The 16,862-nt window shown below is 36.0% G+C and overlaps 1 protein-coding gene across 5 annotated transcripts in view; it reads right to left on the reverse strand.

Moving 5' to 3' along the window:
• Window positions 1-16,862, reverse strand: part of LOC136846050 (prostaglandin E2 receptor EP3 subtype-like) — a 199,878-nt gene that overhangs the window by 181,654 nt on the left and 1,362 nt on the right. The gene's annotated exons all lie outside the window — the stretch shown is intronic.

The raw sequence follows: 16,862 nt of genomic DNA on the forward strand, positions 1-16,862 counted from the left end.
CGCCCCTGCGGAGGTTTTATCACTATACGAAAATGAAAATGAATGGTGCCCGGTGATGGGAATGAAATAGGAGGGTCTCCAAAAAATCAACCTGGGTGATGACGATAATGATAGAATAGAATACAGAATTTAGGCCAAAGGCCAAGCGCTGGGGCCTATGAGGTCATTCAGCACTGGAAGGGAAATTTACAGTAGGGAGGTTTGAAAGGTGTAACAGGAGGAAAACCTCGCAGTCGCACAATGACACAGTTGTTAAGAGAGGGTGGAAAGTAAGATGGAGGAAAGAGATTATAAACGGAAGTACAATAAAAGGAGTGAAAGGGGTTGCAGCTCGGAGCCGAAGGACGCTGCAAAGAACCTTAAATATTGCCTACAGTGCACCACATGAGGTGCACTGGCGACCTTCATCCCCCCCACCTTACGGGGGACGACAATGATGATTTGGTTTTCAGAAAAGTTCAAGTCCATGCACTCGGAAATAGCTATGCAATGCCATTGTCATTCAAAGAATCAGTATTTACAAATTAATCTATTTAAATAGCTGCCAGTTTAGACGAGCACTTTGTTCTCACACAGACAACTGAAACCGATCTATGTCTGAAGAAAGACAACAAAAGAAGATTGCGTTCAACAAGGAGGACGTTATCCTCGAATGTGGCACAATGTCTGACGAAAGATTTCCTCTGGCACAGATCGGAGATTCCTTCGGACAAAATTACCCTTCATCGAATTCATCTTGAAAGTTATCCCTTTTCATTAATTGGTTGATCGGTTTTAATATCCTGTTTTAGGCGAATTAAAGGTCGGCCGTGAGATATCGACTGAATCAGCGGACGGAGAGGAGAACAGTCGGAACATCATATACAAAAATTTTCATCTTTTCCTTCAGATAAGAAGTGGAAATCACAGTTAGTGCTGTGTCTTATTAGATGCCACTGGCGCAGGAGCATTCAGTAGTGTGTGTGTGTGTGTGTGTATATGTATATATATATATATATATATATATATATATATATATATATATATATATATATATATATATATATATATATATATATATATTACATATGCACACACACCCATATATACTATTATATATATATATATATATATATATATATATATATATATATATATATATATATATATATATATATATTATAATGTAAACGTAAAGGCCTGTATGTGAATTTATGGGGAAAGAGAAGGATGGAGTTTTCGTACATAACACTGATCCAAATAAGTAAAAAATGAACTCAATTGAATTTCATTATTCGTTGATGAAAAAAACCCCATCGGAATGGCGCAGAAATGAACGAGAAAATAACACTATCCAATACTCCAGTGCCATTCCAATTCATCTAAATTTGGCACATCCAAAATTGCCAAGGCAACTTTAACTAGCGATGATTCCCAGATGGTTCCTAATCATTACGGTGTGTACGTATTTGTGGGCGTATATACTTGTACACAAAGTATATCGTTTAGATGTATGTAAGAAGAAGTATGTATGTATATATGTATATATATATATATATATATATATATATATATATATATATATATATATACGTGTATATATTTATATGCAATATACATATATATATATATATATATATATATATCTATATCTATATATAATGCATATATGTATATATACATATATATGTATTATATATATATATACATCATATAAATGTATATATATATGTATAATTATATATACGTATATAAATATATTTATATGATGTATATATGTATATATATTATATATATATATATATATATATATATATATATATATATATATATAAATTATATATATATATATATATATATATATATATATATATATATATATATGTATGTATGTACTGTATATATATAAATATACAGTATAGTATGTGTGTGAATGGAAAGTTTAGCTACATTGCATTAAATTTCAAAACGATGATATCCCGTTGCACTTCCAAAATATATACCCGGTATTTATTCATATTTATATTTCTTTGTGGGCAGCTACCGGAACGACAATAAACTTAACCTTGTAATTGATGACAGAGCCACCTATTGAACGGAAAAGAGAATTCCACTTCCTGGGAGTGAATGGAATGATGGACTGTTAAAACCAATCCCTCTTGTACTAGCAACGGATGCTTCTTGTTTCTCTGTAAGCATTCAACCATTAATTCCGCAGCGAGGTCGATGGTTTTAATGCCTCTGATGGTCCATCTCGTCAGTATAATCAATTACACTTTTCTCTCTCTCTCTCTCTCTCTCTCTCTCTCTCTCTCTCTCTCTCTCTCTCTCTCTCTGCTGCGTCCACCGATAACAGTAATGGGACCGGAGGACAAATTTAGACCTGGAGGCAAAAAATATATGAAGGGACATTATTTGAACTACGCACAATTTGACAAAATTTGACAGGGAATGCTTTTTCCAATTTTCTCTTCAAATACAAACCGAAAACAACGTGATGTGAGGGTTTGTGAACGCGTACATATTTGTAGATTCACACACACTCACGAACAATTCATATAATTATGATCATAACCATTTAGAAATTCATAGGTTTGCACAACTTGTTTTCCGTTGACTACTTCATGTGTAAGACTAAAGGTCAAGCCAATTACTCAGGAAATAAATTGAGATGCTGAAGATTAAGAAGAGGAAAAGCCAACAACCAATCAAGTCATGGAATTGATAGGAAGTAAATCCACTTGAATGTCCATGATTGCTGAAGATTTTTCTAATTGATAGTATGACCAGTTTTCCTAGTCTTCCAATCTTTTGTGTCTGTCTATCTGTCTGCCTGTCTATCTGTCAGTCAGTCAGTCTGTCAGTCTGTCAGCGTAACAGATATAAGGATGTAAAGGGAAGGGGATACGGATAAAATGACCGTAAATGTAATGCAAAGGGAAATAAGAAAAAATTATAAAAACAGAGGGGAAAAAATTAAATAAATGAGCTTCCGAGACTGGAGAAAGAGAAAAGGGGGAGTCAGCAAAAATGACTAAAACATAAAAAGGGAAAAGGAAGGAAGAGAGAAATAAGAAGAAAGAACAGAAAGAGAAGAATCTTCCAGGAGAGGGGGAGAGAAGGAGGAGTTCACACTGTCCCAAAAGCCGTCAGCGGCCACTCGAGACCTCATTTTTATGTGACATTTCACGAGGTTTGTCATTCCAATGGCAACACTGAATCTGCCTGAAGTCGAAGGCTTTTTCAGCAGAAACTATTGTCACTTTTTCGAAAATTTGTTAATTTAAAGTTTATGCTGAAGCAAAATGCTTCAATATTTGCAGTCTTTATATGCATGCCACTAAATGAAAGTTATTGTAATTCGAAATATTTTTTTTTTCATTTTTTTTTACATATTCGGGTATATCTTTGTTTCAATTAGGCGTGCCTGTCTTCATTCAGACTAGTATTCCCGTTATCATAAATCTTAAGACCTTAATTTAGTCTGCTTTCCCATTGCTGTATCTATTGATTTACTCTGTCTAAAATCTGTACTTGCACTGGTTTTAAGGTTTTGCTTCAAGCTGAAATAAAGTCTATTACTTTTTACGGCCTGTTCGTCCTTGCAAGAGTCCGTGTTTGCAACAGGTCTGATAAATCTATGAACACTAGTGATATCTGTTATTATTATTATCAGCACTAGGTCTGTTTAGTCTAACAAAAACAGTACAATCTATTATAATTACTGGTCGCTGTTGCTGCCGTTCTGTTAAGTGCTTCGGATTAACAACAGTAAAATCTATTATAATTATTTGTCGCTGTTACTGTCGTTCTGTGAAGTACTTCGGGTAATAAGAAATGTAGGTCTGTTATTATCATTACCAGCACTTGGTCAGCTTAACCTAACAAAAACGGTAAAATCTATAATAGTTATTTTTCGCTGTTGCTGTCATTCCATTAAGTACTTCGGACAAAGAAAAAATATAGAAAAAGGTTCAGCCCGGCACCTTAACGAAAGGCGTAGAATGTGAACGGTCAGGAATGTTCTTAAACGGCGCTATTTTCTTGACTCCGGTCTAAAAGCTTCTTGCTTCTTACATGTAACGACCTCCTTCGAAATGAAAAATACAGCAGTTGACCCGAATGAGGGTGCAGAGAGGTGCGGATAACATTTCTCCCTTTTTTTTTTTGGCTGCCTTTCTGGATTGTAAAGTTACACTTTCTTGCACCTCCTTCTAGAGGGTTGCACTTTCTTGCACCCCCTTCTAGAGGGCTGTACTTTCTTTTACCCCTTTTAGGGGGATGCAGTTTCTTGCACCCCCTTCTAGGAGGTTGCACTTTCTTGCACCCCTTCTGGAGGGTTGCAATTTCTTGCCCCCCTTCTAGAGGGCTGTACTTTCTTGCACCCCACTTGTAGAGGGTTGCACTTTCTTGCACCCTCTTGTAGAGGGTTGCACTTTCTCGCACCCTCTTGTAGTCGGTTGCACTTTCTCGCACCCTCTTGTAGGGCGTTGCACTTTCTTGCACCCCCTTCCAGAGGATTGCAATTTCTTGCACCTACTTTTAGAGGGTTGCACATTCTTGCTCTTCCTTCTAGAGGGTTGCACTTTCTTCCCTGGTCTCATTTCATCCGTAATATTCCTTCTCCTCCTCCTCATCCTCCTCCCCTCGCTCGTTAATCCACTTTTATACCATACCTCCCCAAAACCTGCATCGGTCTTGAATACATTACACACACACAGCTTTCGAGGCGCAGACCAGGTCCTTAAAGTGAGCGTGCTTCCGAAATGGAGAGACACTACCGGAGTACGAATCGATATCAAGGCTAGCGTCAGAATAATAACGTAAATCCGTAAACGTGCCTGTTAAAACGAAGCAATCCCGGCAGAATTTAATAATATCTTGGCCAACGTCAGAATGATAAAACAAATTCCATTTCTGGACGGAAATGAATTCTTAACTGAATACGTTATGAGAACAAGCCACTATCGTGGACTGACTTTGAAGTTAGTTGTGGCAATGGTCGTCAGATCATTGAAGTTAAGCAACCTTGGACCTGGTCAGTAATTAGATATGTGACCATGAAAATTACGGACGCAGCAACACACATGTCCACTGAACATCCATGGAGAAGGGCGTAGGTCTATCCACATCATCCCAAAAATAATCATTCAAATGTCGTCGAGCTATGCTGTATATTATTATTATTATTATTATTATTATTATTATTATTATTATTATTATTATTATTATTATTATGTGCATGTAGTTCCTGTATGGACTCACTTTGGTTGTTATCGGTGTCTGTCATGCTTACATGGTGCCGGTTATTTATAGAAACTCGGGTTTGTTGCTCTACCATGCAGCTACAGACAAACAAACCACGATTATCAATCGTGAATTAAATCTAAAACTCTTAACTGCACTAAACAACCTTTGTCATAAGAAATGACTAATATTAAAACCCAGTCACAAATTTCCGAAAACGATAAAACTTCAGGCGAGGCTGATATAAATGTAATCTCTCCCCGCCCCCGCCCCCCCCCCCGATGATTTATGCTTCCATAATAAACGCAGGCATCTTCAAAAGATTTATGGCCCGGATTAAAAATGGATAGTGAAATCGACACACTGATAAAGGTGTTTAGGTATGAAACTGGAGAGGAGGAAATTTCAGTGGTGGTCACAGTATTGAAAGTGGAGTTCAGTAAATCTGTCTTTGGTTATAAAAGGGATTTAGAGTCTGAAATTGTAATGAAATAATTTTACTCTCTCTCTCTCTCTCTCTCTCTCTCTCTCTCTCTCTCTCTCTCTCTCTCTCTCTCTCTCTCTCTCTCGGCAGAAATTGGGCCTAACTGATGTAGAAGTTTATCACTACAATGAAGAACTTGACATAAACATAGATGAAGAAATACAATTACTTAAAGTTTCCAGGTCATTAAAAGAAAGATAAATAACAGATAAATGAATGAACAGTGACACAATACACATAAACAAGGTATAAAATAAAAGATAACTGACCTAGTAAAAAAATATGAAAATAACATAAATAAAGAAAATTACAGTTAGAGGGATGGATAAAACTGAAATGAAATAATCATGATAAATAATAAGAGATAGAAAACTGTTAGAGGACAAATAAAAGCACTTAAAAGGATAAAAAAAAAATATCAAATGATACTGAGCGAAAAACAGGGGAAGAGAAGATGGAGGAAAAAAATACGCGAGACAGGAAGAGAAAAAATCGAATGAAAACGTACGAAAGAAAAAAAAATTTAACACAAAGCGATGAAAGTACCCAATAAAATTTAGGAAAGAACAGAACAACGGAAGCAGCAAGAGGAAAAAAAAACAGCCTTCGAAACTAGAAAAAAAATCTTTAAAAAGAAACTGGTTCCTCCGCTTTAATTAGTTTTTACTCTGTAAGTGCAACCTACGTGTTTCTGACAAGGAATCTCATCCTTCACAGAGAGGAATTTTTTTATTTTTTTTTTAGGGTTGGAAGTTAAAGCACTTCGGATCACGCGAGTTGATTACTAGGAAGAGAGTGTCTTCCTAAATTGAGTAGGTAAGAATGTTTAGATTGTAAATTTTATAAGTATATATATATATATATATATATATATATATATATATATATATATATATATATATGTAGATAGATAGATAGATAGATAGATATATATGTATATATATTATATATATACACGTATATATATACATATATATATATATACATATATATATATATATATATATATATATATATATATATATATATATATATATATATATATACACACACATACACATACATACATACATACACACACACACACACATACACATAAGACGTTATTCCCAACAACGAGTTTCTCCAAAGAAAAGACAAGATAATCACAGCCCACCAAAAACTAAACAAACTTTTAAGCCCCGCAAAGCAAAATAAGTTGAGTGACAACTTTGCATGGCGTGAAAATCCACTGGTTTTTACTGACATAAATCTGCGTAAAATTAAGTACATTAGGTAAACAGTTTATGTTATGAAATTGCTTAGCATAGGATTTTTTTCCACATTAACAAAAGCGATTATCCGTGTAATTAAAGTTATATGAAATATAATTTCAAAATCTGCCAATAAAAGCGATTATCTAGGTAATTAAACTGTTATATGGAATATAAATTTTAAATCGGCTAACAAAACCAATGATCTATTTAATTAAACATATACTGTGACATTATTTTGTACATTTAAACTTCGGAATACTTTTTCAAAACCGGCTGACAAAAGCGATCATCTATGTAATTAATTAAACTGTTCTATTGTGACATTGTTTTTGTACATCTAAACCTCGGAATACTTTTTCTTGTTCTCCTGACAGCTCGTGTTACCGGACAGCTAGCTCCTTGCGTCACTCATTCAGCAATCTCGATCATTCAATCCGGTCCCATTAAATCTGAAGGTCTTTGGGTATTTGGTCTTTCATAGGCGAGGTGCCAGATGCACGACAGAGGGGAAACCAAATCGTTGCGCTGCTTCTCGGGTCTCGTTGTGAAATGTTTTCATTCATGGTCAAACCCTTTTGTATTGACCTACCCATTTTCACGGTGGAGTCGTGTTGCCAATTTTTTGTGCGTTTAGGTTTTGGGGTACCATGAATCGAGTATTTTTCTTGTATGCCTTTTTGGTATATATATATATATATATATATATATATATATATATATATATATATATATATATATATATATATATATATATATATTATGAGTGTATAAAAGACGTTTCCCTGGTTTCTGAAAATTTTTCAGCGGCTGAAATTTTTAAATTTGTAACTAGGAATTTGGTAGAGCATTTATTATACATATCAAAATGTGTAAGTAGTTACTTTGCTTGCTGAGGATGTAGCCTGCCTTTAAATAGATATAAATTCTCTCTCTCTCTCTCTCTCTCTCTCTCTCTCTCTCTCTCTCTCTCTCTCTCTCTCTCTCTCTTTCTAAGCATGTCCAAGTGTATGGGTGGGCGTAGTCAGCCTTTAAATAGATATAAATTCTCTCTCTCACTCTGTGTGTGTTTGAATCAACCCTTTTAAACACTTCTATACCACGTGCGTACTGCCTGCAAACAGCATAATATCTTTCACGGGATGAGGAGTGGCCAATAAACTAACCTCTTATAAGGCAAAATTAAAATTCAGATCTCTCTCTCTCTCTCTCTCTCTCTCTCTCTCTCTCTCTCTCTCTCTCTCTCTCTCTCTCTCTCTCTCTCTCGTTATCACACTTCCTTGTATATACACAATGACCTTACTGACTTCCAAGGAATCCCCCCCCCCTTTGCTCTCAGTGATATCCCGTGTCCCAGTTACGTCCTCTTCGGGACATACTTCGAAAAGGCACAGATCCTTTATGACTCATTACCGGGGATTCCCCGGACATAAATGTAAACAAATAATAGGAAAGACGACCAGGAGGGTAAACCAAACTATAAGACGTCTGTCTGTCTGTCTCTGTGTCTGCTAGAAGAAGACGATCCGTCTGGGAAGAGCAGCAACTTGACTTCACGAGAGGGCAGTGCTAGAAGTCCTCGAGGATGTCACTCGAGAGGATATCGTCAGGAGGGAATGAGAGATCGTTTAAATATATATTTATATTTTTTATGGTCATAAATTGGTCCACTTTTTTTTATATTTATGCTCAACGATTGATATTGGTATCAGTGACCTTTGATATCACGGCGTCAGGCAACACTCGACTTTTTATTTAGTAGATGCATGTGCCCGAGGGACGGGCAACCCAATGCCCCAATACCACTTTCTACTACAAAAGAAAAAAAAAATAACAGAACGGGAGGGCCAAAGAAAAGGAAGGATTGTAATTATAACTCGGCAGAAATGAGTAGCCATGTCTCTCGAAGGATGGAATGTTATATGCAAAAATAAATCAATCAATAAATAAATAAAGGCAGAAATTTAGAAGAGGGGGAAAAAAGGTCAATGAACCTGCAATACGACGATTACCGATTTCAACAGGATAAATGTGAGAAGAGGTGTTTTACGGGTTTTACCAGGCCTCCTAAAACTCATCAGATCAGTGGCAATGCAATGACGTAAGTGATCTCGCAATCTGAGTCAGTGAGAATGCAGAGCCGAGTCTGACGAGCCTTTAATAGAATTTTTAATATTCAGAGCATCTTCAAACCCTCTCCGGTGTTTACCCAGAATGACAACCTCAGGGATTTCCTGCACCTTCCCCAAGGTGAGACTCTTGTTTCCCGGAAGTAGTGCCAACGTAAATCTGTTTGCTATGTCAAGATTGATGCTTAGTATTATTATTATTATTATTATTATTATTATTATTATTCAAAAGAATGAATCCTGTTCATATGTAACAAGCCAAAGGGGCCACTGATTTGGAATTCAAGCTTCCAAAGAATATGGTGTTGATTAGGAAGAAGCAAGAGGGGGTAAAGAGAAATACAGAAAGAAGTGATCTCGTTATTTAAAAAGAAAAATAAATTAATAAATAGATAAAAATGTATTAAAATGCAAGGAGAATAGTATTAGGTAATAATGCATAACCTCCTACATCGATACCACGTTTTGTAACGCCAGTCTACCGAAATCAATCAATCATCAGTTCAATGTAGCAGAAGTAGAGAAGCAGTGAACCAGCACACAGAGAGAGAGAGAGAGAGAGAGAGAGAGAGAGAGAGAAATAAATGAAAAACGACCGGTGACGAGGAAAAAAAACATGACAGGAAGTGAGGGTGGAGCAAAAGAAGAGGGAGAGTGAAGAATAGATCACACCTTATTAATGTTTTCTTTAATTTCCTTTTCCTGGTCTATCCTGACGCATTCCTAATTAGCATTTTCTTCTTGAATGCCTCCTTTCATCTGTTTAATAACACTGTTACTGGATGTTCTGGGTCGCAAAGAGCCCATTAATGAACAGATATGTGAGGTCAGAATTCATTTAAAGAATTAATTAACTTATTATTTAATTTTTGATAACCACATTATTTCATTAATTGCTAACAAAATGAAATAATAACCGCCGAGATAATGATGCTAACCTGGTAAGATCACGTTAACAGCCTCCTTTATCAAGATTCGTCATATAGATTTATATTCATTTACTCCCCAGTCCCTCATGCCTCACTGGGACCCACTGTCAGTCATACTAGCCTCCTAGGGCCTGCTGGGAGTTCCGAAAAATTGATTTTTGGGATGAAATTTCTGGCCAACCGGATCTGCTGTTCATTTGGTTTTCATTAAAGTAAGTAGCGACCAAACCATATTTTGCTTTATTTCACTGATTGCTAAAACACTGGTTTAGCTAACGTGTGCGTACATATAAAAATCTCTGGATATGGAACGCGAGCTAGTTATTTTGGGAAACTCAATTATACAGAGAATATTTGGGAAATTCAAGTGCTAATTTTATTATATAGAATATTTGGGGAAATTCAATTGCTAATTTTACAAGGAATGTTTGAGAAATTCATTGTTATTTTTACACAGAAGATTTTCGAAATTTAACTGCTAATTTTCCGTGGAATATTGGGCAAATTCAAGAACTAATTCTGCATAAAATATCTTACTTCTCTGGAAGCTTCGTATGAAAGTTCGTGCCCTTTTGCCCTCTTTCCAAAAATGTTTGCACATTATGAATAATAATGATAATAATAATAATGAAGGGAATCCTGGACTCCAGCCAACCCGTAACAGCAACTTTATGGAGATAAGGTAAAATTACACCGTCACTTTTCCAGGAGCCGTGTTTACTGCACGCTTATTTCGTAAAGTTTAAACAGCACCTCATGAATGTACATCATTTTTCACAGTCCATAATTCCATCAAGGGAGAAAGAAAAAGAAGAATCAAGAGGTTGAACTTTGGAACTTTTAAAAGAAAAACAGAGAAAAAATGGATAAACAAATAAAAAGAATCAAGCAGAATGAAACCTGAGATTTCCAGGAGTAAAATATTCATATGATTTTTTTCGGACGCAGATATACTAGACGTTGGAAGCATCAGCAAGAAATGTTTCAATTTCTTAGTCTTTGTTCTTCGTGGCATTTATTTTTGAAACATACCATTTGGTTCTCCAAGTTTATGTGTATTTTCTGCCCTCAGCATTAAAGCTGGTGGAAGTGATCATTTTGAAATATCTCAGACTTAGGATGATACTTCATTTATGGCGGTACCGCAAGTTTCAGTAATATTCACAGAACTGGGTAATGCTCACGCGTGTGAGGCATCGCTTACTGAACACGAATTGTGTTTAATAAAATTCTGCAACAAATATTCGTTATTTATGCTAAATTTTAGGTCAAGATTCTAAAAGCTGCCTGTAAATGTTCTCCGTGACACTGCAGTTTCGTCACCTAGGACCACTCAAACAATACTTTCCGTTTCTTTGATTGATGCAAATAGTAAAGGGATCAGTAATCGAACTTGGTAAAATATAATAAAACCCTTTATTGAAGGAAGTAGGTAAAATATAATAAAACCCTTTAATGAAGGAAGCAGGTAAAATTTAATAAAACCCTTTAATGAAGGAAGCAGGTAAAATATAATAAAACCCTTTACTGAAGGAAGCGGGTAAAATATAATAAAACCCTTTAATGAAGGAAGCAGGTAAAATATAATAAACCCTTTATTGAAGGCACCAACGATATAACTTTTATCAACCGTTGCCACACTTAGAATCTCAGGACTTCTGCAAGTGTTTTGTTTTCCAAGACGAGGGCGCAGCTAAAACAAGTTTTGTTTGTGGGTTAAGAGTTACGTGTACATACAGGAAGAAGCTTTTTGTTAGAGGCCGGGAAAACTTTTCTAAATGAAGAGGAATTTCACAACCTCGGCTTCTTCTCAAAAGGTGATAATAATAAATAACTGCTGTTAATCCTCACAAACTTAGTTTCACTGTATATAATAAAAATAATCAACGGGCATTTAGACGCTTTAATACTGAATAAATAAACTTTCAAAATGTGATAATGATAAATAACTGTTGCTTAGTCCTCACAAACGTAGTTTCATTGCATATAATAATGTAAATATTCAACAAGCACTTAGACGCTTTGATATCGACTAAACACACTTGCAACATCACATGAGAGATAATCCCACCAGTCTTGTAATTAAATCAAGCCTCATTCCGGCTGCGTTTAAGCGAAGCAAAAAAATTACTAAATAAATAAAAAAAATAAGAGAGAAATCAGCTATTCCCGATCTTGCGCAACACTCGAGGAGACTCGAGGCTCTCGGATGCTGCCACTAATCAAGTGACACTTGATTACTGAGAGGGGAAGAAACATCTTGATCGAGCTCTTAAAATCTACTTGGCTGCAATTGCAATTAAATAGATGGAGGGGGGAGGGGCGGCGGCGGCCCGCCTAAAACGAAAGATTGAAAAGGTTAATCCTTTCGGCGGTCTCATATCATTCAATCAGAGGGTTCGTTGTTGTTATCTCTCTCTCTCTCTCTCTCTCTCTCTCTCTCTATATATATATATATATATATATATATATATATATATATATATATATATATATATATATATATATATATATATATATATGTATATGTATATATATATAAATATATATATATATATATATATATATATATATATATTTATATATATATATATATATGTGTGTGTGTGTGGTATGTATGCATTACAAGGTGTATCTGCCAGTGTAATTAATTATGACTCCTTTATGTAAATATGCATATATTCCGACTTGGTTGTATCCTATATCACCGTAATTTTTTTTTACCAATGTATTTTAGATCTGGAATAAAGATGAAGTAAGCTGATCTGAAGTTAACTATTTTTCATACATGCGCACACATATACACACAACTGTTAAGTGGGAACCTTTCTATACAGGATTTTTTTAAAACTCTGTACTTTCAACTTTTCCAAGATGTAACTTCATGCATCGAAGAGTTCTTTCTCTCTCTCTCTCTCTCTCTCTCTCTCTCTCTCTCTCTCTCTCTCTCTCTCTCACACACACACACACACACACACACACACACACACACACACACACACACACACACACACACAAAGAAAGAACTCTATTAACAAAAACTTTGCCCACTTTGATAAGAGGCTTTCCTACCTTCCATAAAACCATAGCAAAATAGTCGATGATTATCTAACTGATATAGTTAAATCCCGTTATAATATCATAGATAACCTTTATTTGACCTGCTGATATTGTTGCTCTTCGGGATAATCAGGGCCTTGATTATTCAAGAGCCTACCTGCGCATTTTTCTTATTACTACTACGTGGAGAAAGTGAAATGCCATTGAAAGGTTAACCCCTTTTTTCTTCCTTATTATTATTGTGGGATAAACGTCCTAGCTATCAAAGCCACGAGGATAAGATTGAGGGAGAATTAAGTAACGTAGATGAAGTCTGAGTGTTGTTTCTCATTGTTGCCCGGTAATATTAACCAACCTTATCAACGTTACTTTGCGCTTTTTTGCGCCAATTTCCACCTATTGTTTTAAAACAAATCCTTCGTATGACCCCTTTGAGAATCTGCTAATGTGGTTGGTGATCTCGTTAAACTACTTTAAAATACTTAATCTCAATATTACCACATGAAAATGAATTGAATACAAAATGACAGTTTAAAAAATATGTATGACATTTCCATCAAAACAGCTTATCTAGATTTTACTCGCCAGCGGGAAAACCAGCACTAGGAAAAGATGAAAATAAACAGCTAAATGTTCGGGACCCCTTTCCACCCGAAGCTAAAGCCCATGAGATATATTATCAACTTTCTCATTTAAACCATGGAGGTTAGAGACCCCTCCGTGCAAAGCTACAGCAGAATAGATTTCTCCCTTTTTTTTTTTTTTTTTTTTGGAAGCCCCTAAAAAACAGCTGTTTTTACCAGCCAGGCTGAGAGGAATCCCGAATACTTTGCTTTATACATTTAGGTCACGGGGACACTACAGTGGACAGTTGTAAAGTCCACAAAAGCAAAGTGAAAATTGTTCTTTAGCAAAATATTTTGTTTTTGTCGCACTCGATGAAAAGGAGGCTAGTGATTTCCATAATCCCAAAAATTACCATTAGTTATCTTTCTTCAGAAGGCAATAAATTTTGAACTCCTGACAGGCTTTGGTCCATATATCAAATTTTTCATCAGTCTGTTTTTTTCTGTCCAGACTCTGTTCGTTGCCATTTATTAACTGAATTATAAGTAAAAAAAATTACAAATTGGAAGGGTCATTTCACCAAAGAGAAGACATTCCGTAATATCATTTACTGTTGTGTTTCATAAAAAATTCATCTTAAGGAATCGTAAATTTACACACAAAACATTATGCTCAACATCCAAAAACCATTTTGTCTAGCACGGTAGAAGAAAGAGAGAGAGAGAGAGAGAGAGAGAGACTGGTAGCTGGTATAGGTGGATAGTAACGATCGCTGTTTCAGTAAGAAATAAAAGTCAAAGGCTCGGGTTGAGAAATCAGCCGGGGTGACTAGCTTCCAAACCTCTCCTCGCCATCTGTTGGCAGGATATTAACTTATTTACACTCTCTAGCATAAGGAAGAGACACCAAAGCAAACACAGATGCCCAGTACAGACTTGCTTACAGCAAGGACTTCCATTCTCGGGGAAACTTAAGAAAGGAAGAGCCTTGGGATCAGTTAAATGACCTGTAATTACGGATACTGTAGGAGTATTTTGCAATGTCATTCAATGGTCGAAGTAATTTATATGTCTTTTCCTTAAGAAATAAATTATTTTTTATTCAGTTTCTAGATAAATGTAAGCAAATCACAAGATTCTAGGTGTTTTCCAAGTGTCTTCCCGAGTGGCTACGTTAAGAATTTAGGGATGCACTTTTTTTTTACGCATTATTTAATGGAGGTTTACCTGACCATTCCGACACGCTTAGCAAAACCAGTCCAGGAGAATGCTACTCTGCAGTCTGAACCCCGCGGAGAGAGAGAGAGAGAGAGAGAGAGAGAGAGACCTTGATTCACCCCCCGGCAGATGTTTTCTACACGGGAGGCGTCCGCCGGAGTAAGCTAATGACCCAGGGAGTGAGTAGGTCAACATCCTGTATTACTTGTTTACTTTCGGCGCCACAGCGTAAAAGTTCAGTTTCGTCCGATCTCGTCCCTCTTACGTTTCTGTTTATTCCTTCCATATTCGAAACGTTTATTTTTCTTCTTCTTCTTCTTCTTCTTCTTCTCCTCTGGCAAGCAACCTCAATGAGTGTCCGCTGAGATAGCCAATTTGTCATTCCTAAACTTTCCAGATTTACGCTGCTCATGTTAGTCTAACAACCTGTAAAGACACACGACTCCACAAGTTTGGGCTTCCAGCCCCCACCCCCACCCCTCCGTTTTCTTGGCAACGTTCCGAGAAAAGGGCAAAAAAAAAGAAAAAAGAAAGGAAAAGAAAACAGACATGACCGTTCAACAATCACGGCTGCTTCTCAGGGAAACTCTTTTTTTTTTTATTGGTTCTATTTCTTACTGATTATTTTTTTCGATCTTTTTAAAAGCATGAGTAACTTTCTATTTCTTCTGTTTTTTTACTGATTGTTTGTTTAATCTTTTTCAAAGGATGAGTAACTTATTTATTTTATTTTTTTACATGGTCAACTACACAACAGGGAATTAAGAAAGTAAACCAGCCCCATCCCGAAAACCAATGCAATAAATCCTGAAACATACCCCAAAGGTCTGGTATGAGCGGCAATGGATCATATTCAACTAAATGGAATGATTATGATGGGGTCCATGTAAATCTAGAATCGTTAAGCATTATTGCAAGATGACAGTTATCTTAAAAAAAAGAAAGTATGTGTTTTGTTTGCGCAACCGAAAAAATGAAAACGTGTGTATATGTGCAATCAAAAAAAGAAACTTTTGTTTATGCAACCAAAAAAGAAACTGTGTTATGTTTGTGCCACCAAAAAAAGAAACATGATTTTTGTTTGTGTAACTACAGCAAAAAGAAACCATGCTATGTTTGTTCAAGTGAACTTCCTTATCTGGAAAGCATTGCCCAAAACGCTGGTCCTTCTCTCAGTTACTGCAGTTAGGTATCAGGTGACCACGATGAATACCAGACACTGTTGTTGCATAAGATCTTATAGCCAAATGTAAGGGCATGGCATGGATATGGAAGCTGATGACAACGCCCCTAAATTCAGCTGTCAGAAATTTAAGTAGACATTTCCAATAAGGTGTGGGGTGATAATGGGCCACAATGAAGCCCGAAAACCCAAGAGAGTGAGTGAATTAGATGCTCTTACACAAGCCAGTAAAAAGGAGATTTTGATATCTGTATGAAAACGAGTACGGCCATACATTGCATGTAGTTGTCAGTATCTAACAATAAGAATAACGCTATTTTGATGTGTCTGCATTGCCAAAGAACGTATATCACAGCTAAAAAAATTATGAAAATTTGAAGTCCATCAATGTATTTTATCTCATTACCTTTACTGAAACACTGATAGATTCATTAATAATTCTGGAATAACACACCTACCTACCAAGGTCGCAAGGGCCTTTACCGGAGCAAAAACGACTCTATACACAGCAATTTCAAGGACACTGGTTATTGTTTAGCATCCCAAAGTTGTCCTTGAACGCCCCTTGAAACAAAAAGTGGTAAATACAGTCGTAAGACTCTCATTTAATCGTCCGTTTCCTTGTGATTGTTCAAAAGGGCTGTAGATATGGAATTTCACCAAATACTAATGATAACTTTCATAACTTGACCTGACCTTACCCAAAAATAACAGCCTAACATGAGCATTTTGCTTGGGGCTCCCTGGACCATAATCAGACCTGTCACATTTCTCTTGAAGGACCACCAGTAGTATTGTAAATGACCATATGGTG

This window comes from Macrobrachium rosenbergii, chromosome 14 (assembly GCF_040412425.1).
Source record: "Macrobrachium rosenbergii isolate ZJJX-2024 chromosome 14, ASM4041242v1, whole genome shotgun sequence".
NCBI lineage: Eukaryota > Metazoa > Arthropoda > Malacostraca > Decapoda > Palaemonidae > Macrobrachium > Macrobrachium rosenbergii.